We start from the raw sequence: 24,177 nt of genomic DNA on the forward strand, positions 1-24,177 counted from the left end.
ATGTTTACTCCCTGAAGTAGGGACTTTCCTTTTGTTCACTGATGTATAAAGAGTGTTCACAGGTGGCTCAGTGGTAAGGATTCCACCTGCCAATGCAGGAGATGTCGGTTTGATCCCTGGGTCAGGTAAATCCCCTGGAAGAGGAGATGGCGACCCAGTCCAGTGTTCTGCCTGGAAAATCCCATAGACAGAGGAGCCTGCTGGGCTACAGTCCATGGGGTCACAAAAGAGTCAGACATGACTGAGCATGCACGTATAGAGTGTGTGTTTGTGATAGGCAGAATAAGGACCCCCATAGATTTCCATGCCTTAGTTGTCAGGGCCTGTGAATATGTGGTGAAAGAACTATGCAGATAGAATTAAGATTAGGACCTCGAGAAGAGACATTATCCTGGATTATCTAGGTGGGCTCAGTCTAATCACACAGGTCCTTAAAAGCTGAGACCGTTCCTGGCTGCAGAGAACCAGAAAGGTGGCAGCATGAGAAGGAATCAACCTGCGATTGCTGGCTTTGCAGTACATATGAGAAGGGCCACAAGCCAAGGAATCAGCGGCCTCTGGAAGCTACAAAAAGCAAGGAAATGAATTCTCCATTGGAGGCTTCAGAAGGAAAGGTAGCCCTCTTGACAGCTGATTTTAGCCCAGTGAGACTGTTGGACTTCTGCAGCACTAAATGTAGTTAACAGTTGTGTTGTTCAAAGCCGGTAAATTTGTGATGATTTGTTAGGGCAGCAGTAGAAAACTAATAGAGCGCTCAGTAAACATTTGTTGAAAGAATGAACAAGCGAGCCTCTTAGCAACACAGAGAGGTAAGTATTCATCCTCATTAAGAGGGAACAGTCTCAACGAGGGGAAGCCACTTGGCTAGTGGCTCATAGTAGGTGATTAGCAGAGCAGTATCTCTAATCCAGTCCTCAGCCACCTCCATGGGTTTTCTCCTTGCTGATGTGTGAGGATGTTGGTTTGTTATTGATCTTCCCAGCCACACCCAGCACGTCGCCTGTTGATGCATCCTGGGATGAGGTGCGCAGCAGTGTGGGTGTGTCTCTGGGCTGAGAGAGCAAAGGAGAATGAAAGCAGTATTGCACCCTATATGCTGGAGAGACTTAACTAAAAACCTAAGCCCCAGAGCATGTGCTCTGTACGTACAAACAAATAAGAGGGCCATCCAGCAGCTGCTTTGCTGGTACCTGCAAGAAGCAGCCACATCTACCTTCAGCATCCTGTCTTGGGAAAACGCTCGGGGTCAGGACATCCCAGGACCAGGGCTTAGCATTAGATCTGGGAAAGCAGTGAGCTAAAAATTTAATTTCACACCATCAGGTCTGAGAGAAACCTTGAAAGCAGTGCCCAGTTGTTAATATGAAGGGGTTGGTAGGGGCCACAGAACTGTAAAGTTGTGTTCTTTGAGAATTGGTTGTACAGACACCACAGATTTATTTCAGTGGATTTTGGAGCCTCTGTGCATGCGGGTGAGCCAAGGCAGATGGTGTGTGCGGGAGAAAATAGTGGGGAGACTGGTTTCCTCATAAAATTTTTCCATTAAAAGCTTTGCTAGGGCGGTGGTGGGGATGCTTCTTGGACCTGAAAAAACAGAGACCAAACGAGAACCCAGTGAGCAATCTGCAGGAGTGATGTGTGCAACTTCGCCATACAAGGCAGTACTTAATCTACAGGCGTTGACACATCATCAGTATTTTAAGAGTAACGTCTTCTATATAAAAATACTCAAGAGCCTTATGCTTTATGCTCTGGCCCCCACAATGATTACACGGTCTCCATGCCTCAGTGTGAGAAGCCTGGATTGATTACCCAAGACTTGTTTCCTGTGGTTCTCTTTCCCTCTCATTTGATAGGTAGCAGTATCCATTTGTTTCATTATCTCCCGAGTTTGAATTGGAAAAATAAGCTAAATCAGAGCAGTCTTTCTTGAGTTATAAAACCAACCATGTGAAGATGCTCTGAATGCCATTCTGCTTGTATGTAACTAAGAGCCAGCTCCTCATGGTAATTTTGCAGGTGATTAGCCTGTCACATGGAAGCATCCCTTTGGGAATGACAAAGGAACACAAAGTTGTATTTCTTTACAATAAGCAGATTACCCCAGAGGTTTTTTTTCTCTTCCTCGTCCTCCTCCTGGAAGTCTCTGGAATGAAAATATTTTAGGAGAGGGGTGAAACAAGCTTGGGGGCGGATATAGGAGATTCGTAGTCATTACCTGTTTACATTTCAGATGTCATCAGCAGGCTGTTATGTCTTGCCTGGCTGGGTTATGGAGAAGGACTTAGACACAGCCTCTCTGCTAGGAGTGCCCTTTAATTGTATATGTGACGAACACCTCTTCATCTTGCGTGTCATAAATCGAAGGCTGCCTCTTCTATGAAGCCTTTCTTGATTTTTCTCATCAGACGCAGACCTTAGCTCCTGCTGTAAAATATTCCATTGTGTGCTTGGTACTGCTTTATGTGTCTCCTTATTAGACTTATACCTGTATGAGCTGAGAGACCTATGCTATTTCACCTTTGTATCTCTATTGCTGGCATGCAATAACAGTAATAGTAAACACGTTGTTGTTGTTGTTGTTATTGTCATTATCATTGTGTTCCAGGCTTTGTACCATTCTGTTTTTCTGAATTATCTGAGTTGCTAATCACTTATTAAAGAGTATTCAGTATGTAGAATCATTTTGTCTGTATAGTCAAAGCTATGTTTTTTCCAGTAGTCATGTATGGTTGTGAGAGTTGGACGATAAAGAAGACTAAATGCTGAAGAATTGATGCCTTTGAACTGTGGTGCTGGAGAAGACTCTTGAGAGTCCCTTGGCCTGCAAGGAGATCCAACCAGTCAATCCTAAAGGAAATCAATTCTGAATATTCATTGGAAGGACTGATGGCTGAAGCTTCAATAATTTGGCCACCTGATGTGAAGAGCAGACTCATTAGAAAAGACCCTGATGTGGGGAAAGGTTGAAGGCAGGAGGAGAAGGAGATGACAGAGGACGAGATGGTTGGATGGCATCACCGACTTAATGGGCATGAGTTTGAGCAAGCTCCAGGAGATGGTGAAGGACAGGGAAGCCTGGTGTGCTGCAGTCCATGGGGTCGCAAAGAGTGAGACATGACTGAGCGACTGAACAACAATAATGTAGAATATTTTTCTTCTGTAAAGCAGAAATTAACATTATAAATCAACTATACTTCGATCAAAAAATTTTAGACAAAGTCACTTTACCAGAAGTTAATGTTCTTTGTCATCCTGTGATAGCAACTATTTAAAACGTTTTTTTTTTTTTTTAGTTATATAGAACATAGCAAAAATAATTTTTAAAAGCTGGAATAACTCATTTCCTCACACCATAGAAACATATGCTGACTGCCCTAAATTTTTTAAGATCAAGAGATGGTTTTTTAGAAGTCTCATGAGGATTTTCTGAGGTGCCAGGATATATGAATAACACAGATATAGTTTTTGAGTGTTATAAAAGTTGTTCACCCATTTAATAATAGTATGAATCTATACCAAATTTTAAAAAATCAGTATGAAAAGACAAAGCTGTTAAAATTACAAAGATGGTGTATAATTGACTCATATTAGGGAAAAAGAGTACTAGACAGTATGGTAACATAAATGATTCTGTCAATGACTATTTATTGACAGACTGCTTATTAGGACCAACTCTGGGCTAGCTGATTTATCTGCACAATACCATATCACCTTTACAGCAGCACCGCGGAAAGATAAAGCCTAGGGGATTTGGGCCAGACAGTTATAGTCTTTCAGTTCAGTTCAGTTCAGTCACTCAGTCGTGTCCGACTCTTTGCGACCCCATGAATCGCAGCACACCAGGCCTCCCTGTCCATCACCAACTCCTGGAGTTCACCCAAACACATGTCCATCGAGTCAGTGATGCCATCCAGCCATCTCATCCTCTGTCGTCCCCTTCTCCTCCTGCCCCCAATCCCTCCCAGCATCAGAGTCTTTTCCAGTGAGTCAGCTCTTCACATGAGGTGGCCAAAGTACTGGAGTTTCAGCTTTAGCATCATTCCTTCCAAAGAAATTCCAGGGCTGATCTCCTTCAGAATGGACTGGTTGGATCTCCTTGCAGTCCAAGGGACTCTCAAGAGTCTTCTCCAACACCACAGTTCAAAAGCATTTAGTTTGTTGTTAATTTCTCTAAGGCTTGATTTTCATATCTGGACAGTGGAGACAATAACGCCTACTTCATATTGTTGTAGGATTAAATTAAATAGAAACTGTGTCTAGCCTCTTGTAGTTATTGTTGTTCAGTTGCTAAGTTGTGCTGGACTCTTTGTGACCCCATGGACTGCATCATGCCAGGCTTCCCTGTCTTTCATCATCTCCCTGAGCTTGCTCAAACTCATGTCCATTGAGTCGGTGATGCCATCCAACCATCTCATCCTCTGTCACCCCTTTCTACTCCTGCCCTCAATCTTTCCCAACATCTGGGTGTTTTCCAAGGAGTCAGCTCTTCGCATCAAGTAGTCAACATATTGGAGCTTCAGCTTCAGCATTAGTCCTTCCAATGAATATTCAGGGTGGATTTCCTTTAGGATTGATAGGTTTGATCTCCTTGCTGTCCAAGGGACTCTCAAAAAAGTGTTCTCCAGCACCACCGTTTGAAAGCATCACTTTTTGACACTCAGCCTTCTTTATGATCCAGCTCTCATGTCTGTACATGACTACTGGAAAAACCATAGCTTTGACTAGATGAACATTTGTCTGCAAAGTGATGTCTTTGCTTTTTAATATGCTATCTAGGTTTGTCATAACTTTTCTTCCAAGGAGCAAGTGTCTTTGAATTTCATCTCTTCCGCCACTGTTTACAGTGATTTTGGAGTCCAAGAAAATAAAATGTGCCACTGTTTCCACTTCTTCCTCATCTATTTGCCATGAAGTGATGAAACAGAATGATCTTAGTTTTTTGAATGTTGAATATTAAGCCAGCTTTTTCACTTTCCTCTTTCACCCTTATCAAGAGGATCTTTAGTTCCTCTTTGCTTTTTGCCATAAGTGTGGTATCATCTGCATATCTGAGGTTATTGATATTTTTCTTGGCAATCTTGATTCCAGCTTGTAAGTCATCCAGCCTGGCATTTGCATGATGTACTCTGCATAGAAGTTAAATAAACAGTGTGACAATATACAGTCTGCACATGCTCTTTTCCCAATTTTGAGCTGGTCCATTGTTTCATGTCTGCTTCTAACTGTTGCTTCTTGACTTGTGTATAGCACCTCCTAGGTACTCAGTAAATGTTTGTTGAATGGTCTGTTCAACCTTGACAAAGTGCTTGGCACATTTTAACTTATTGACAAAGATAATGAAAGCAGTAGCTACCACTAACTGAGTGTTTACTATATCCCAAACACTCTTCTATGAATTTCACATGGATTTATAAGTGAAATAATGTCTGTGTTTCCATTTGGCAATTGGAAAAACTGGGGCCAGATTGATGAGGTAACTTACGCACAATCAGTATTCATGAGTGATGGAGTTCTAAAACAAGTCCTTGACCTTCAACACAAAAGTTTCATTTCTTTCTTCCATGCATGTCTCAGCTTCCCTGTTTGCCCAGTGGAGCGAATGGTATATCATATTTGATGTGTGATTTGGAGATTAAACTTTATCCAGTGAGTGATGCTGAATCTTGTCATCATTTGAATAATTTGGGAGGTGGTTTTTCCAGCTGGTGAACAAGCAGACAGTATTGTTTGCTTTCCCTGGGGGCACTGCTTGAATGATGGAGGTCATCACGTGTGTTTCCATCCATAGGTAGCAGTTGTTAACAGGTAGTGGTCAAACTCTCACTAAAGCAGCTAAGCTATTCCTGGGGCAGAAGACCCAGTCTGTCTTTATTCCAAAAAAGTATTTATTACAAACCTGCCTGTGAGCCATAGTATTAATTTCATTCTGAGTAGATGATTCTTACTTTGTAGCTCATTAGGTACATTGGTTCATGCTTTAGACTGGAAGGAAGGTTTGGGAAATACTCCTGGTTCCACAGCTTCAAATGCAATGGGATGTGATGGAGTTAAAAAATCTATCTCATATTTTAAGGGCTATTAAAGATCATATACTTCAAAGTGTTTTCTTTGTGATGATGTGTTTTGTATGTTAAGTAGTGAGATTCCACTCATAACTCCACACCGTGAAGTTGGTAAAGGCCTGGAAAGGGGTTCTCAGGTAGCAGCCTCTCCTCACCACCTCCTCATTCTCACCTTCACGGATCCTCCTGTTAGGCCCTGCTGCTGCTGCTGCTGCTAAGTCTCTTCAGTCGTGTCTGACTCTGTGTGACCCCATAGACGGCAGCCCACCAGGCTCCCCCGTCCCTGGGATTCTCCAGGCAAGAACACTGGAGTGTGTTGCCATTTCCTTCTCCAGTGCATGAAAGTGAAAAGTGAAAGGGAAGTCGCTCAGTCGTGTCCGACTCTAGCGACCCCATCGACTGCAGCCTACCAGGCTCCTCTGTCCATGGGATTTTCCAGGCAAAAAAAGTACTGGAATGGGGTGCCATTGTGAGACAACTGCAAAAATCACCCTCAGGCCACCCACATCACAGTTTGAAAATTCCACATTAGCTTCAGCACCCCACAGGTACAGCTCAGCTGGTGACAGAGTCAGCATTGCAAAGCCAGGGTCTCTGGGCATTTCTTCCAGTGATCTTCTCACTTCCCCACCATTCATTTATGTTAAAAGGGAAACTAATCAAAGGTAGAAAATGCTTCAAGTAGCAGCCATTTCAGTAAGCACTGATAGCCTCCCTGTTCCCCTTTTGGGTTCATGAAAAAGGCTGTTAAACATATGTTCTTAACCCACCTCCAAGTTGCTGAGGCATGCTGTGCTGCGATGCCAAATTCAGTGCATCCCAGTGACTCCGTCTCCCTAATGCACTGCTAAAAATACGGAAACTCACATGAAAGCATATGTTGCCATTCGCCTTTGATTTGGGCACAGATCATTCAAGTGTGAAAACAAAATGAGTTGCTCCCTCCTCCTCATGCTCAGATTTTGCACATCTGCACTGTACTTAGGGGGGCAATTATAACTTACATTTTATAGGGCTTGGCAATTTCAGGAAGACACTTAATACCCAGTATCTCATGTGATGATTAGGGGAGACATTCCAGTGTAGGCAGAGTTATGGGGCTTTATTTATACCCATTTTGGCATTGAGAAAGACATTCAGACTTGAGGTCCAGTGCCCCAGGATTTTCAACAAGGTCTTCAACTCTAAAACTCCTCTTATTTCTTTGATGGCTGCATCCCTCTCATTTTTAGGCAGAGGTGGAGTGTTCCCAGTTTTTGTTCTGTCGTCAAACTCACCTTGGGACTGTGCATGATAACTTAATGGCTGTTTCAATTGTTGGGATTGCCTGGTGGCTCAGACTGTAAAGAATCTGCCTGCAATGAGGGAGACCAGGGTTTGATTCCCTGGGTCGGGAGGATCCCCTGGAGAAGGGACTGGCAGGTCACTCCAGTATTCTTGTCTGGAGAGTCCCATGGATGATGGAGCCTGGCAGGCTACAGTACACAGGGTTGCAAAGAGTCGGACATGACCGAGTGACTAACCACACACATGTATGTTGTTAATTATTGGGAGACACTTGCCCTCTGGCAGAGGAGCTGCAGATAGGCAGTGCCAGGATGGAATTTCTTCAGAGATCTGGGGATTTGTGCTAAACATCTTCCACTTGTCTCTCTGGGTCCTGCCTCCACCCCACTCTGGGTCCTGGGAGGTGGACCTCTGTGATTCTGTTAGCCTGCTTGTCCTCTGGCTTCTACTTTGTTTTCCTGGTTGCAGCGTGGGCAGCTGGCTGATGGAGGGCCCCGAGTAAGGGTGGAGACTTTTTCTCCATCTCTCTCCCTTCAGGATTACCGCAGGCTGGCTGCTTTTTTCCGCCAGAGGTCACAGACCCATAGAATGGTCTTCTCCACCCAGCCTCTCGGTATTAAGTTCTAATAACCACTCTGGCTGTCCCTTCATGCTTTGGGGTTGTAACGGCTCCCCAGGAATGGCTCCTAGCCCTTCAGTCCTGCCCTGTCCCTTTTGGCTTCTCTGTAACCCTGCCTGCACCTTTGTACCTAGTCATTTTATTAACCTCTGCTATGGTCATCCCAGCTTGAGGAGGTCTTCTAGACTTTGCTGGGCCCTGACTGGTAGAAATTTCTGAGGTAACATAGCATCAACTGTTATTTTTGAGTCTTTGAGTCACTAAGAGGGAGGTCTCACTGGACAAAAGTCCTCTGTATTATCTTCTAGGTAGTTCTCTTTGCCTAACTTTCAAATACACCCTTCCTTGGTGGTAGCTAAAGTATGTTAATATATAGATGCCTATGAAAAGTGAAAGTGAAAATCAAGTCGCTCAATCACGTCCGACTCTTTGTGACCCCATGGACTGTAGCCTACCAGGCTCTTATGTCCATGGGATTTTCCAGGCAAGAATACTGGAGTGGGTTGCCATTTCCTTCTCCAGGAGATCTTCCCAACCCAGGGATTGAACCCGGGTCTCCCGCATTGTAGGCAGACGCTTTACCATCTGAGCCACCAGGGAAGTCAGATGCCTATGATTCTCAAATTTTATGCGGGTGCAAATAACCTGGAGAGCTTGTCAAAATTTCCAGTTACTGGATGCCTCTCCCCAAAAACTCTGATTGTGTAGACAGGTAGTGGGGCTGGGATAGCTTCATTTTTAACAAGATTTGTGGGTGAATTTGATGTAGGTAGACCCTAGACCGCTTCTGAGAAATACTTCCTTATATCAATAGACTGCTTATCAGTTTTTGGCCTTTTAAGTTTGTTAGATTCCATAATCAAATTCATGTCTTGCAGGTGGACTTAACATAATTCACTGAGATTCTGTGTTCTTGCAAGTGTGTATGCATGCATGCATGGGCTTAAGGGAAATTTTATTGAAAAGAACATTAAGCGAGATAGTGCCCTGTCTTGTCCCTTAATAAAACTAGTTGATGATGGTAATTTGTTAGTGGGCTTTATGTTTTGATGAGTCTCTTTGTCTTAGAACAGTTTTCTATTTTTCCCTCCACCTGTCCATTCACTCATTCATGACACATTTATTAAGCATCTATTATATGCCAGGCACTTTGCTAGGTACCAGAGATTAAAAAAAAAAGTCATCCCTGTCTCCAAGAAGCTCACAAGTAGCTGAAAACAAACATGTAAGCAAATAGGTATTTTGTATTCATCCAACAGATATTTACTGAGCGCCCAATATGTTACCAGGGACTGTTTCTGGCCCTGGGGATACAGTGGTGAGTAAAACAGTCCGGTATCCCTGCGTTCATCCAGGGATGAACTTCATGTATGAATTCTTGCAGTTGATACTAATCCTCTAGCAGTAGGCCATATGATGAGAAACAAAGAATCAAATTTTTCCTTACACCTAGAGGAGGCTAATGGACCTTTCCAAGCTAGAGCCATGTAGGCATTATTCCACCAGGCAGCACAGGCTTCCCCGTGACAGTTCCCATCAGTGAGCAAGACCGGACCAGACCAAAGCTGTGTGATACTCTGCCCGTTGAGCCGATCACTGTAAATATCTGACGACGGATTAGAGAAGCCCAGGGCTAGGAGTAGAAGGGGCTCAACCAGGGACTGCATACTTCAAAACTGCAGTGCTTTGCCATCAGCTCTGGCATAGCTGCCAGTGTTGGGAAATTTTTAAGAAAAGTAGCATATTTTCTGGGTTGGGTGGATATGGAAGACAGGACAGTGGAGTCATGAAGGGGGGACGCTGGGCTTTCTGTGTTGGATCACTTGTAGTCCATCCCTTCCCATGCCTTGTTTATTTCTCCGTTAGCACACTCATCATGGTATGTGACAGCTGTGTCCCTGCCTCTATACTTATATAAACTCCCAAAAGACTGCAGTCACAATCGGGTCATTTTTCTATCCCTGGAAGCTACAGAAGGTGGTGTACAAAATGTCAGTTGAATGGAGGAATAGATACATGGATACAACAGCTCCTTATTCAATATGCTGGGTACCGTATTAGATTCAAAGGAGATGGGAGTGAGTACATGCAGGTGGCTTCAGCCTGTGGTGGAAGCAGCCACTTATATCACTACTGTGCAGGGTCCTGAGAATGATGACAGAGGGCCACAGGAGCTGCTGTCACCTCCGGGAAAACCTAGTGTGGTGGTTGAGAAGGGGAAGGGGCTGAGTAGTCCAGAGTTTGGACTCTAGAGCCAAGCAGCTTGGACTCAATACCTGCCTTGAACATTTGCTAGCTCTGGGATCTGGCCACATGGCATATTCTTGTCTGTGCCTCAGTCTCCCTGTCTGACCAGCCACACAGGGGTCTAGTAGGATGAAATGTGCAAATCTATATAAAGAACTTAGTGCAGTACCTGGGTCAGAGCAAGCACAAGGGTTTAGAAGTGTGACTGCTATAGCCAGAATGTTGTGCTCCCCCCTCCCCCTGCCCTAGTTCATATTTGATCCCTAACTCCAATGTAATATTTGGAGGTGGGACTTTTGGAGGTGCTTATTCGGTCATGAAATTAAAAGACACTTACTCCTTGGAAGGAAAGTTATGACCAACCTAGACAGCATATTAAAAAGCAGAGGCATTACTTTGTCAACAAAGGTCCATCTAGTTAAGTCTATGGTTTTTCCAAGAGTCATGTATGGATGTGAGAGTTGGACTATAAAGAAAGCTGAGTGCTGAAGAATTGATGCTTTTGAACTGTGGTGGTGGAGAAGATTCTTGAGAGTCCCTTGGACTGCAGGGATATCCAACCAGTCCATCCTAAAGGAGATCAGTCCTGGGTGTTCATTGGAAGACTCATGTTGAAGCTGAAACTCCAATATTTTGGCCACATGATGCAAAGAGCTGACTCATTGGAAAAGACCCTGATGTTGGGAAAGATTGAAGGCAGGAGAAGGGCATGACTGAGGATGAGATGGTTAGATGGCATCACTGACTCAAAGGACATGAATTTGAGTAAACTCCTGGAGTTGGTGATAGACAGGGAGGCCTGGCATGCTGCGGTTCATGGGGTTGCAAAGAGTTGGACACGACTGAGCGACTGTACTGAACTGATTCGGTCATGAGGGTGGAACCCTCACGAATGAGATAAGTGCCCTTAACAAAGAGGCCCCAGAGAGATTCTCCCCCTTTTGGAGGTGAGGACATACTGTAGAGAACTACTTACAGAGTAGAAAGTGGACTCCATCAGATACCGCATTGGCTGGTACCTTGAGCTTTCAGCTTCTAGAACTGTGAGAAATAAAATTCTGTTGTTCAAGCCATGCAGTCTGTAGTGCTGTGTCATAGCAGCCTGAGCAGACTAGGACAGGTGGCCTCTGTCATCAGAGGTGGGTTCATGTCTCAACTTGGCAGCTCCCTGGCTCTGTGGCCTGAGGCAAGGACATCACCTCAGTTTCTGCTACTCCTTTAGTGGTGCTCATAGTGTTGCGTGACTTCAAGGGCAGTTCTAGGGGTCAGCAAGCACCTGTGGGTCAACCACTTAACAGGATAGTAAGGACTCAGCTGTGGGAGGAAACAAGTGGGAGAAGAGACAGCTACTTGCTTGCTTGGAGTGTGTCCCTTAGGGTAAGCTTGAGACTAAGCCCACGGGAACGCCATTGTCCCCATGTGTGTTACGTGCTCAGTTGTGTCCGACTCTTTGCAGCCCCACAGACTGTAGCCTGCCAAGCAGGCCCCTCTGTCCGTGGAATTTTCCAGGCTAGAACACTTAAGTGGGTAGCCCTTTCCTACTCCACGGTATCTTCCTGACCCAGGAATTGAGCCTTTGTCTCTTGTGTCTCCTGCCCTGGCGGATTGTTTTCCACTAGCACCACCTGGGAAGCCCTGCCTTGTCCCTATCAACTGCCAAATGTGCCGTCCTCTGGCACAGCCAACGATAGACCAAAGGGTCTATCAGGGTGATGAAACAAGCTGTAAATGAAGGTACCGTCATTTCAGATTAGTGTCTCCAAAACCAGGCAGAAAGAACCCTGAGACCTGGGACATTTTGGCAAGTCATAGCAGGACCCGCCACTAGAAGATGGGATGCTGAGCCCTGTGAAAATTTAGGGAGGACTTTCAGCCTTCCAGCCTTCCAGGGTGGGCTTCTAGCTACACTCCTGGGATGAGGCAGAGCTCCCCCAAGTGCTGGCTGTATATTAAAATTTATGGAATAAATACTATGCGCAGGCCAGTTCCAAAGCAATTACATCATCATCTCAGGGAATGCAACTTAGGTGATTTATGAAAGGTCCATAAGTAACTGTAATGTGCCGTCAGGATTGAGACCTACCCAGGCAGAACCTTCAGAGGGCGCCAGGTTGTCCTCTATGAGAGCAGAGGCCAAAGAGATGATAGGGGCAGGGACTGTGGAGGGAATCAGCCATGTCTCTCAGAAAGGTTAAATCTCTTTGCAACTTAACACTTTCATTTTTTCCCCCCAAATAATACAGCTCTGAATTATCTAGGCAGTTTACTTCGGGATAAATTTCTTTTTATGTAAAATATTGGTAGAATGCTAAATTGTATGGTCATTTCCTTCCATCAAAATTTTGCTTTCCAGGCAAGAATAATATGTTAATATAGATGTTTAAAATGAGTTAATAAAGATTTACATGTTCTTGATTTATCAGTGATTCATGCATTGAAATGACAAAACTTTGTACCGTTAGGTGATCCATATTATAATGGCTTTGATGAAAATGCTTATCCATTCTTAGAGCTTTTCTGTTTCTTTTCTTGTTTACTTTCCTGTCAAAATATTTAGCCCTTTCATCAATAATAAAATAATCCATTTGTTCATTCGACAGATGTTTACTGTTAAACTTTTTGTTTGTTAATTGTTTTGTGTGTTTTAATTTGTCACGAGTATACTTAGCATGCCTGTGTCAACAAATTCAGATACCTGCAAAGGGACCTGTCTTTCTGGGCATGCCATAGTAAGGATTTTCAAGCCAGAATTTTACTCAATTAAAATGCACATACTGCTTTTTCCCCTTTGGGATATGCTTCCTGGAGGGGTCTGGAATAGGCTGGAAAAATTATATCCAGTTCTCCTTTAATAATCCTTTAAGTATCTTCTGATGTGCATTTCAGAATGGTGATGCAGATATAAAATTTGTAGTGGGAAAAAATTGAACTTGAATTTTATAAGACCCAGAGATTATGTTCTTGAAATATGTTCATGTCTGTGCCATTGTCAAGGGGAGCCACCCTCTCTGATTTATTCCACTTGGACCAGAATTTGCGACTGCTGATTTCCTTTCATCCACTTTTGCTAATAGATTCAGGAAGTAATTTCCAGATGTGGAAACAGTAGCTCATAGATGATAAAATGTAGAGCCTGGGCAATTTGGAAAGGAGATAAACTTAGTTAGTTTGAGAAGTTGAGATCTCTTCAGACCACTCCACCTTGCTTTGCACTTGTACTGTTCTCTTTTATTTTCCAGAAGGCAATGGCACCCCACTCCAGTACTCTTGCCTGGAAAATTCCATGGATGGAGGAGCCTGGTAGACACTCCATGGGGTCGCAAAGAGTCTGACACAACTGAGCGACTTCACTTCACTCACTTCATACTTTGTCACTGGAGAAGGAAATGGCAACCCACTCCAGTATTCTTGCCTGGAGAATCCCATGGACAGAGAAGCCTGGTGGGTCATGGTACATGGGGTTGCAGACAGTTGGACACAACTGAAGTGACTAAGCACGCATGCTTTTATTTTCCATTAAATACAGGTGTTTGCAGCTAGGCCTGGAGGATTGTACCAGGACTGTTTCTGGTAAACACTCTCTCTCTCTCTCTCTCTCTCTCTCTCTCTCCAGGAAACTTTATATGCTCTTAACTGCTCACTTGGATTATCAGCCCAGCCATGTGTTGTTAAAATTTTATAGCCTCTGAGCATCATTAAGGGGTCATGGAAGCTGGTCAGGGGAGGCAGAGGGATGGAGCAAACAGACCAGCAGCTAAATGTGTCAATCAGTGGGCATCTTGATTTATTTGTAAGGTAGCCATGGAAGGGGGGAGAGATTGAATTTTTCTTGTAAAGGGGATGAACCAAGAAGTTTATTATACGTTCGTCTTAAAGGTCACGTGTATGAGCGGAGAGAGTTCTTGAGGACAATATCATATTATTTCAAGATAATCTGCCATACATACTGTGCATGTTGGCACTATGAAAGCCAAGTGATAGTTTCTTTTTTTTTTCTTCTGTCTGGGCTCTTCAGCCTTTGGCGGGGGATGGGGAAACAACCAAAATAAATAGGAGCTTAGATGTATTATCTTGAAGGCAAGGGCTGTGAAAATCCTTTCGGGGAGCTTGTGTGCCAAAGCATGCTGTGTTAAGTCAGCCGGAGGTCATTACTGTTTTTATTAGGTGATTTTATTATAAATATGATTTGGGCCTCAATCATAAACAGATCCTTTATGTGTGTTTCTGAACATTCTGGTGGCTCCAAAGCGCTAAATTCCAAATTGGAATATTGATTGTCTGATGGTTGAATTACAGCCTTCTTCAAATCTTGAAGGAGGCCTCAGGGCCCATGTGTCTTTCTGGAGATAAGTTCTCGTAGCTGAGAGATGTAAGGCCTTAAACAGTGGGTCCCACAAGGTGGAAAACCAAAGGCAGACTGGAGTACTGTTCTCCCCCTGGTAAATCAGAAGGTATTAAACACACCATTTTATGGCATGTATAAGAAAATTGTCATAATTTGTAAATGTCCCTGAATTTCCTCTCGGGTAAGGCAAACATTAATGCAGCCTGCACATGTTTATTATTTCCATGCAAATCCAACTGAATAGTTTTTTTTTTTTGATTCTTTAGATTTTTTTTTTAACTTAACCACAGGCATCTTTCTCAATTTTCCAATTCTATAAATGTCCCTTAGTTTTAAAGTTTAACCCTAACATTTTTACAATGGCCAAACATACTTTCATCAGGATTTCTCAATATCAGCATTGTGCTCAGTCATTCAGTCGTGTCTGACCCTTGTGATCCCATGGACTGTAGCCCGCCAGCTCCTCTGTCCATGGAATTTCCCAGCAAGAATACTGGACTGGGTTGCCAGTTCCTCCTCCAGGGGATCTTCCCAACTCAGGGATCAAATCTGTATCTCTTGAGTCTCCTGCATTGGCAGGCTGATTCTTTACCACTGAAGCCCTTCAATCTTAGCACCGTTGACATTTTGTGCCAGATAATGTACAGTATAGGATGGCTTGCAGTATCCTTGGCCTGTACCCAGAAGATGTCAGTAGCATCTCCTCCCACCATTCTGACAACCAAAAATGTCTTCAGATGTTGTCCCCTGAGGGGTAAAGAGCCTCTGGTTGAGAATCACTGCCTTGAAGTGGTGTCCACTCAAAGCACTTCGACATTCTAAACACAGAGCAAAGTGACATCTGAGAGTTTAAAAGGAGAGGCAAACTCAAACTCCAGGGATACAAACCCTTGTTCATATGTTAACTTCTCCTCAAGCAAGTGAGGCCTGAGGGCAGGGCTGGCTGTGTGTTTTCTGTATCCCCATGGCCTGGGACTTCGAGTCAAGTAATAGGCCCCTAGGAAATATGTGCTGGATGAAGAAGAAACCAATTACCTGTCTAAATATGTATTTAGCTTCCATAAGCATATTCTTTTATATATTTCTGTATGTGCATATGTATCTATCCTTCCATAAAAACTTGGCTGAGAATTTTTTCTTTTCTCTTCCAGCATCTAACGACCAGCACATAGCAGATACTCAGTAGCTATAGGTTGAATGGCTACCTGGCATGTAAAAAATACATTGAAAAGATGAATTAACAAAACATCCATGGTCATGTGCCACCATAGATGCATTTTTGTGGCATTTACAGTAGTCTGAGGTTGAATGTGGGATACTCTACAAATGAACACTTAAGAGGCCAGATACTTTGCCACTTTTGAACATTACACTCAATGCCTTGGGGCCCAGGTCCAGGGAGGCCTGATGAATCTTTTTGAATCTGCACTGGCAAGATGGAGAATGTTATGGTTCAGTGGGGGATGAATTATTTCATTTTACACTCCCAGATCATCACATCTGTGCATATAGCCACTTCCCATTCCCAGAACTGCCCTGGCTGCCCTGCCAGAGTTGTGGCCAATCTCACCATGATGACTGTATTTCCAAGGACTACATTTAAAGTTATAAACAAGTCAGAGCATCACAACCATTCCAAAGATTGGTGCTGAAACAGCACAAAAGTTTACTATTATTGGAAGGTATTTGAGATCACTTTTTAAGCTTTAGATTTAAATTTGTCCTGTGGGCTTGACCAGTACAGTGGTGTGATTTTTAAATGGACCGTAAAAAATATTTACAAGGTCCAGTGGATTTCTAGGTCGGGGCTCAAAGCTTGAGGAGGAAAGAAGAATCAAAAGGCACTTCAGTTAAAATCAGAAAAGATGGTTGAAATAACCTGGTTCAGCCTTCGTGAGTTACAGATGAGGAAATTGTTGGAGATGATATGACATGTCCAAGGTCACAGATTTTTTTGTGGGAGGGGGGCTTGTCTTTTAAATATTTCTCACTCTTTCTCCCCACCCCACCCCAGTAAAATTAGCCCGAGATTCACACGCACGGATAAACAATAATTTTCCTAGATTGTTAAAACATAGATGTATTTGGACTTAGAAAATGATGATTTAAAAATAGTCAAGTGCAAATACTTTCTTTTACTTTGTGAGTAAACTGGAGGTCCAGAGAAGGGGACCTTTGCTATTATTTATTTAAAAAGCTAGTTACTAGCAAAGCTGCAAGTTGAATCCAAGAGTCCCTTCTGTTGAGTTTTCCTTTGGCAAAGCATGCAACTTGCTTATTATCTTATTTTGTACTCTCCTGATTGCAGTCATTTGTTAGCTGATATTTCCTGGGCAGCTGTTTATGCTGGACAAGAAGACACAGAGGTTTTCAGGACATGGGCTCTGCCTTTAGGAGCTCACATTTTGATGGAGAGACTGAGAAACGATCAGACAATGCCCACTGGATATAATATTCAAGATAAGAAGACTGTGTTTGGGGGCTATTAGTGGAAACTGGCAAAGAAAGTTCTTGCTGGAGGTGACACCGACAGCCAGGGAATGTGAGGGTCACCACAGGAGGAGTGGTGTGTGTTTATCACAGGGGCTGAGTGGAGCACTAAGCCAAAAAGAATGCCTGAAAAGAGAGTTAATTAGCCCAGTGCCATGCAAGAACATAGACCTTGATTCACGACCTGGTTTCCTAACTTCTTAGTTGAATGATCCTGGTTCAGTCCTTCATTGATGTCACCCTCGTTCTCCATAATGAGGATGCTCATTAATAATAACCTTATTTTCATCATACTCACATGTGAACTTGTTTGAGTGCTAGGTCCCCAGCCTTGTACATGGATGTTCATCCTGACCACACGAAGAACCCCCATGTTCCAGAGATGGAAGTTTCCCAGTAGGTTCAGAGCTGTCCATGATTTCATCTCAAGCCTAAACCCAGAGCCGAGCTTAGAACCTGTTCTGGCTCCAATTGTAAGACTCTTCTGAGGATTCAGTGGGCTGATCCCATTACAGGAAAATGTACGCCATTTGTTTTGTATAATAACATTCCTTCTGTGTCTACTTGGTAGGCCCTTGCTTGGGGACATATGTGTGCATAACTTGTATTTCTTATCCACAAATTTTCTATTCATGATATGAATGAGTAAAATATGGAAAAGGAAAATATTTATTTAGAATATCAAGTTTTGGGTCCTGGAAAGGGAAAATATTTCTTTCTGACTTTTTGATTCCTTCTTCTTAGGTAATCCCCTGACTTTATATTATCTTGATACTTTTTGAATTTTATTTTAAATTAACTTTTATTGGAGTATAGTTACTTTACAATATTAGTTTCTATTGTACAACAAAGTGAATCAGCTATGTATATACATATATCCTCTCTTTGGGTTTTCTTCCCATTTAGGTCACCACAGAGCATTGAGTAAAGTTCCTTGTGCTATACAGTAGGTTCTCGTTAATTAATCTAGTTTATGCATAGTAGTGTATATATGCCAGTTCCAATCCCCCAATTCATCCCACCAACCTCCTTCTTCCCATGGTATCCATACATTTGTTCTCTACTTCTGTGTCTCTATTTCTGCTTTGCAAGTAAATTCACCTGTATCATTTTTCTAGATTCCACATATAAGCTATATTATGTGATATTTGTTTTTCTGACACTTCACTGTGTATGACAGTCTCTAAGTCTGTTCAGATCTCTACAAATGGCACTTTTGTTTCTTTTTATGGCTGAATATTATTCTGTGTGTATATATTTCATCTTCTTTATGCATTTCTCTGTTAATGGGCTTTTAGGTTGCTTCCATATCCTGTCTATTATAAATAGCACTGCAATAAACTTGGGGTCCCTGTATCCTTCTGAATTGTGGTTTTCTCTGGGTATATCCCTAGGAGTGGGATTGCTGGGTCATATGGTAGTTCTATTTTTAGTTTATTTTTTTATTATTATTTTTTACTATTCTCTAAAGTGGCTGTATCAATTTACATTTCCACCAACAGTGTAAGAGGGTTCCTTTTTCTCCACACCCTCTCCAGCATTTATTGTTTGTAGATTTTTTGATAATGGCCATTCTGACAGTGGTGAGCCGATACCTCACTCTAGTTTTAATTCACATTTCTCTAATGCTTAGTCATGTTGAGCGTCTTTTCATTTGTTGTGGCCATTTCTATGTCTTCTGCCTAGGTACCAACCCCAGGGAAGGGCTGGATCTCTTTCCTACCCTTCTGTCATCCCACGGTTTGAGTTCTTACTTCCATTGATTAAGCTCTTGCTCTCTGCCAGCCACTGTGATACCTCATCACAGCATTCATAGCAGGAATGAGGACATCAAGGCCTGGAGAGGTTGCCTGACTCTCTGCTAGCAAGCAGAGGAGGTAGTGTGCAACACAGGGTCTGTCTCTCTCCATCATCCCAACTTTAACCATTAAGCAATATTGTCTGTCTTCTTAATTCTTTGGGGAAATTTTTCTGCCGCTATGATGAAGCAAATGTAATATTCACTTTTCTAGAGTCCCAAGCGGAGAAGGCAATGGCACCCCACTCCAGTGTTCGTACCTGGAGAATCCCAGGGATGGGGGAGCCTGGTGGGCTGCCGTCTATGGGGTTACACAGAATCAGACACGACTGAAGCGACTTAGCAGCAGCAGCAGCAGCAGCAGAATCCCAAGCTATTTCCTTTCAATCCCTATTCAGCTGTCCCTTACCATCAAGTGTGACTTTTTCTTAGTGTGTTTCTGATATCAGCCTTTGGCTAGTTTTCGGAGGTGAGAGGAAAAATACCTCTTGGGTATGTTTGCTTATATGCAATGGAAAGGCACGTGCATGGCATGATACTTAAGACTTGAACTTACAAGGTTTCTTTGGGTAGCTGCATTTTGGGGAGCCTTGTTGTTTTGCTGACTTGATTCTCACAGCAGTGTGCCGACATAGCTGTGACTGCCTTCATTTTACGGAGGTAGAGATGGAAATATGCAAATATAAACTGACACCAGTCCTAGAATCTTTGAAAAACTGATGCCCACTCCCAGTAGGTCTCTAAACACATGTGTAGCTCAGGTCCCCAAACATGTAAGACATCTAGCACTGATGGAAACTGTCTTTCACACTCCAGGGCTCTTGCTTTTTTCCAGGGTACCGTTTTATGTGAGCTTTGTACAGTCATTTTACATTTCTGTGCTTCATTCTTCCCATCTCTTCTAAGAGATGCTCAGAATAGTGATGGGGGTTAGAAACACAGGTGCTGGAGTCAACAGCCTGGATCCTCTCTTTTTTGCTCCCCAGCTGTGTGATGGTGGATCAGTTCCATCATTTGGAATCTCAGGTTTTGAAGTGAGGATAATGACAATACTAATCTAATGATATATCTATCAAGATGAAATAATTTACGTAGATATAATGCTTACAATAGTATCTTACATATGGTAAGCTCTTTCTATATGTATTAGCTACTATAATTATGAACTGGCATTATTTACCATTCAAACATTTCATAAGCCACTACTGTGTGCCAGACACCGTGCTGGATAGTAGGGTGGGTTCCTGGCATCCCTTTCAGCTCTGACGTTCCATGATGGATATAAACAGCCAGACCCTCCATCACTGGTGGAAGCATTGTATGGTTCGCTTCAGGGGATATTCTGACTCTCTGCTTACAAATTGTTATGTGTGAAATGAAAAATGCATTTAGCTGTTACTTTCTTTTACCCATCTTGTTCATGTAGGTGGATTGTATTTTACTATCTAATTAAGAGTAATGGGAAAAAAATGGAAGGGAGCACATTTGTAGCTGATGTGTGGGTTGAAGTTTCCTGAGATGAGAAACAAACTCATAAACAAGAGAGACAATAGCACTATTTAAATGAGAAAATCCACGGATCGCAGCATACTGAGTACTGCCATTTTGCTGTTTTGGGGCCGGGAGAAGGAGAGCATGAGCATATTTGTACATAGTGACCTTGGTCCTGCAAAGAGCAGGACACATTTGGATATGAAAATTATTTTCACCCTGTCATATTAGCATCATCCTATCTTTCTGCACACCTTTCCACTACTGCACAAATCAGAGATAAGTCCGGGACCTCACGCACCCAGATCAGAAGAGGATAAACTGGAGAGGCTTAGCCTGTTTCCTCTCTTTGGGAACTAGCACGTGAACACCAGTTTCTCCTTGCCTCCAGTTTACAGAATTTAGCCACACATACTGGAAAGAGCCTGTTACTTTAGGGTTAGATTATGACTCCTGCTCTTTTAATTATATATTCCTTGCCACCCTTGAGTAAGACATATCTTTCTGAGGCTCTTGCCTTGGGAGTATGGGGCACAGAATTAGACTTGGTCTGATATCCTATAAAGAAAGCTGAGTGCCAAGAATTGATGCTTTTGACCTGTGGTGTTGGAGGAGACTCTTGAGAGTCCCTTGGACTGCAAGGAGATCCAACTAGTCCATCCTAAAGGAGATCAGTCCTGGGTGTTCATTGGAAGGACTGATGTTGAAGCCGAAACTCCAGTACTTTGGCCACCTGATGTGAAGAACTGACTCATTTGAAAAGACTCTGATGCTGGGAAAGATTGAAGGCAGGAGGAGAAGTGGATGACAGAGGATGAGATGGTTTGATGGTATCACCGACTCAACGGACATGAGTTTGAGTAAACTCTGGGAGTTGGTGATGGACAGGGAGGCCTGGAGTGCTACAGTCTATGGGGTCGTAGAGAGTCAGACACGACTGAGTGACTGAACTGATATCCAAAGCCTGGTATAGTGGGAAGTGCATGGTCTTTGCAGACAGAGACCCCACCTGACTCGTGGCCGCTCCTCTTTACTGCACTGCTCAGAACCTCAGTTTCCTCTTTTGCTAATTGAGCACAATATTAGCTGTGTCTCCAGGCTGTTGCAGGGTCTAATGGTGTGTCATGTGTTTGGTCGGAATGTAGTAGTCCATTTAAATTAAAATGTTGGGCCCCCTTAAGACCTGTTTCTTTATCATGAAATGCAGAATATGTGCAAAAAAGTTTATGACCTCATATGTGGACAATTAATGAACAATAAGCAAATGCAATTCATGGGGTTGCAAAGAGTTGGACACGACTGAGCGACTGAACTGAACTGAACTGAAGCAAATAAAAATAAAATGAAACTCCAGGTACCCACTCTCCAGGCCACGAAAGAGAACACTATAAATCACTCGAAACTTCCTAAGATCTCCTTGATAGCATCTCCCTGCCTACTCCCCAGGTAACTTCTAGCTTGAATTTCATGTCAGTCATTTCTTTGGTGTCTTTTCATAGGTCTCCCTAAACAATTTGTATTTGATTTCATTTTTCTGGCTTTTGAACTTTACATAAATGTAATCTTACTGAAAAACACTTTTGTTTTGCGTTGTATTTTCAAAATTTCTTGCCATCGCTGCATGTAGCTATAGTTCAGTAATTTTTGCTGCTGTGTAGTATTCTGTTCCTAGGATCTCTCTCTATCTAACCTAGTAATGGAGTCATTTGGTTAGTTTCTACATTTTTCACTGTTATGAAATATGTTGTTATCAATATTCTATCCCTTTGATTTTGAAGCTGAAAAGGTCTTTCCAGATGGTTTGTTTCTTTTTGATGTCTGATCTTATTTGTTACTCTTAGAATATGGTGTTTTTGACTGGACTCGGACTTAAAGGTAGAAGCTCTCAGAGGGGACAGCCTGCGTGTCTTGGGAATCTGTTCTTGGTATTTTTCTTTGGGCTGCTTCATTCTTCTGGCGCAAAGTTTAGCGTATTCTGCAGCCTCTTCCTTGTTTTTCTTAGTATGCTGTTTCTTCCGAGCAATAGGCCAACATCTGTGTTGCAGAACACGTTTAATAACAAGACGCTGAATCTCAGGTGCTTTGGTTCTAGGTTCCTTACCTTCATTGTTTAGGGGCTTTCTCACAGCATACTGGCAGACCTCATCTTCTTTAGAGAGATTAGAAAATCTGCAGATTCTGCTAGCTCCTTTGGGCCCCGGGCCATGAGGCATAGCAGTATCAATGAGTCCAAAAATATCCTTCTCCCTCTTTTTAATGATGATCAAATTGAGAACATTCAGATTGGCACCCACAATACAACCTCCTATAGACTTGCACTTTCTTTCTCCAGTCCTCCTTGGTCTGTAACAGGAATGCCCCTTACTCAGTAGCAGGTGGGCTCAGCCATGGGTCAAGACACCCTACTTCATGGGGAAACCTTGTTTGTGGTTCCCACCACTAATTCAGGCCACAGAAACTTCCATTCTTCACTGGAACATCAGCAGCAACTTGTGTGGCCGTACACTTCTCATGAAAGGTGTAACGTTTTCATTCACTGTCCACTGCAATGAGTTTCTGGCGGCCAGTGGGAGGGAAAGAGATGTTCAGCTTCATCCCGAAGCAGCCGACCACCTCCGAGGCACCATGACAAAGAGCTGGACAGCTTTTTTAAAAATAAAAATGCTGCGCTTCCTTATTTATGGCTGCACCGGGTCTCCATTGCTGTATGCGGGTTTTCTCTAGTTGCAGCGCTGGGGGCCATTCCTCATTGCAATGTGCAGTCTTCTCGTGGCAGTGGTCTCAGTAGTTGGGGCTCACAGGCTTAGTTGCCCTGGAGCATGTGGGACCTTCCCAGATTAGGGCTCAAACCAGTATCCCCTGCATTGGCAGGTGGATTCTTAATGACTGGACCACCAGGGGAGCCTGAAACAGTTGCTCGGCCTAGTTGTTTTCCATATCAGACAGCTGAGGCCTAAGAGAGCAGGGCGAGTCCCCAGGTTTGGCAGCTAGTGAATAGCAGTCGGGGCCCATCACCCAGGTCTCTTGTCCAGTTTGGCTGATGGCTGTGGTAAAGCCTCATGTCTGATAGTTTGCCTTTTTATTTTAAGCAATTTCCCATACTTTTGATATTATAATTTTGGAAGTTTTATTTGAGAGAGCTCTTTAAGACTCTGCTAGAAATATGCTGGCATTTGCTGTTGAGATGGTTTTTCTCCCCGTCTCTGAAGTTGGGGCTGTGCTGGCCTCTGTCCCATTAATGCTGGCCGTGGGCACACCCCATGGCTATGGACCTATCGTAAGCTTCTACCCCTTCAGCAATGAGAGCCCCTGAGACATGTTTCAATCAGGGAAGGAATCAAAATAGACCCAAGATGGCCAGGGGGAAAAACTGCTAAGGAAAGAGGGATCTGATTCCTTACAAGGCACTTTCTTAGGAAATGTCCCTTTACTATAAATAGGAATGGATATTCAATTTTAGGCCCCCTTTAAAAAAAAAAAAAAAACTCTCTAGGACCAAAATTAGATTGGAGGCTGATGGAATGAATGTAGGATGGGGTGATTCTGTGCTGAGACACGTCTGAAAGTTTGAGCAGCTGGTGCGGTGGAACAGCTGAGCCGCAAACAAATAGCAGCTGATTTTAGCACTTCTTATTTCAAGATGCCCTGGTTTGTTAACTCCAGCGTTCGACTTACTGGTAAGCTCTCTTCTCGGAGCCCCTCAGCGTCTCATCCCTCTCTGCTACCCGTAAACTGTGCTACCTTGGTCAAGTGATGCCTCGTTCTGGGCTTCAGCATCCTGCATCCTGTCGTGGGAAGAGTAGCCTGTGTTTGTTAAGAGCTTGTCATGTGCCAG

At 43.2% G+C, this 24,177-nt stretch overlaps 1 protein-coding gene and 1 pseudogene across 7 annotated transcripts in view; one reads left to right on the top strand and one right to left on the bottom strand.

Moving 5' to 3' along the window:
* The window catches only part of DAB1 (DAB adaptor protein 1), a 462,229-nt gene that overhangs the window by 43,145 nt on the left and 394,907 nt on the right, over positions 1 to 24,177 (top strand). The gene's annotated exons all lie outside the window — the stretch shown is intronic.
* Positions 915 to 22,937, bottom strand: LOC102270991 (small ribosomal subunit protein eS6-like; annotated as a pseudogene).

This window comes from Bos mutus, chromosome 3 (genome assembly GCF_027580195.1).
Source record: "Bos mutus isolate GX-2022 chromosome 3, NWIPB_WYAK_1.1, whole genome shotgun sequence".
Taxonomy (NCBI): domain Eukaryota; kingdom Metazoa; phylum Chordata; class Mammalia; order Artiodactyla; family Bovidae; genus Bos; species Bos mutus.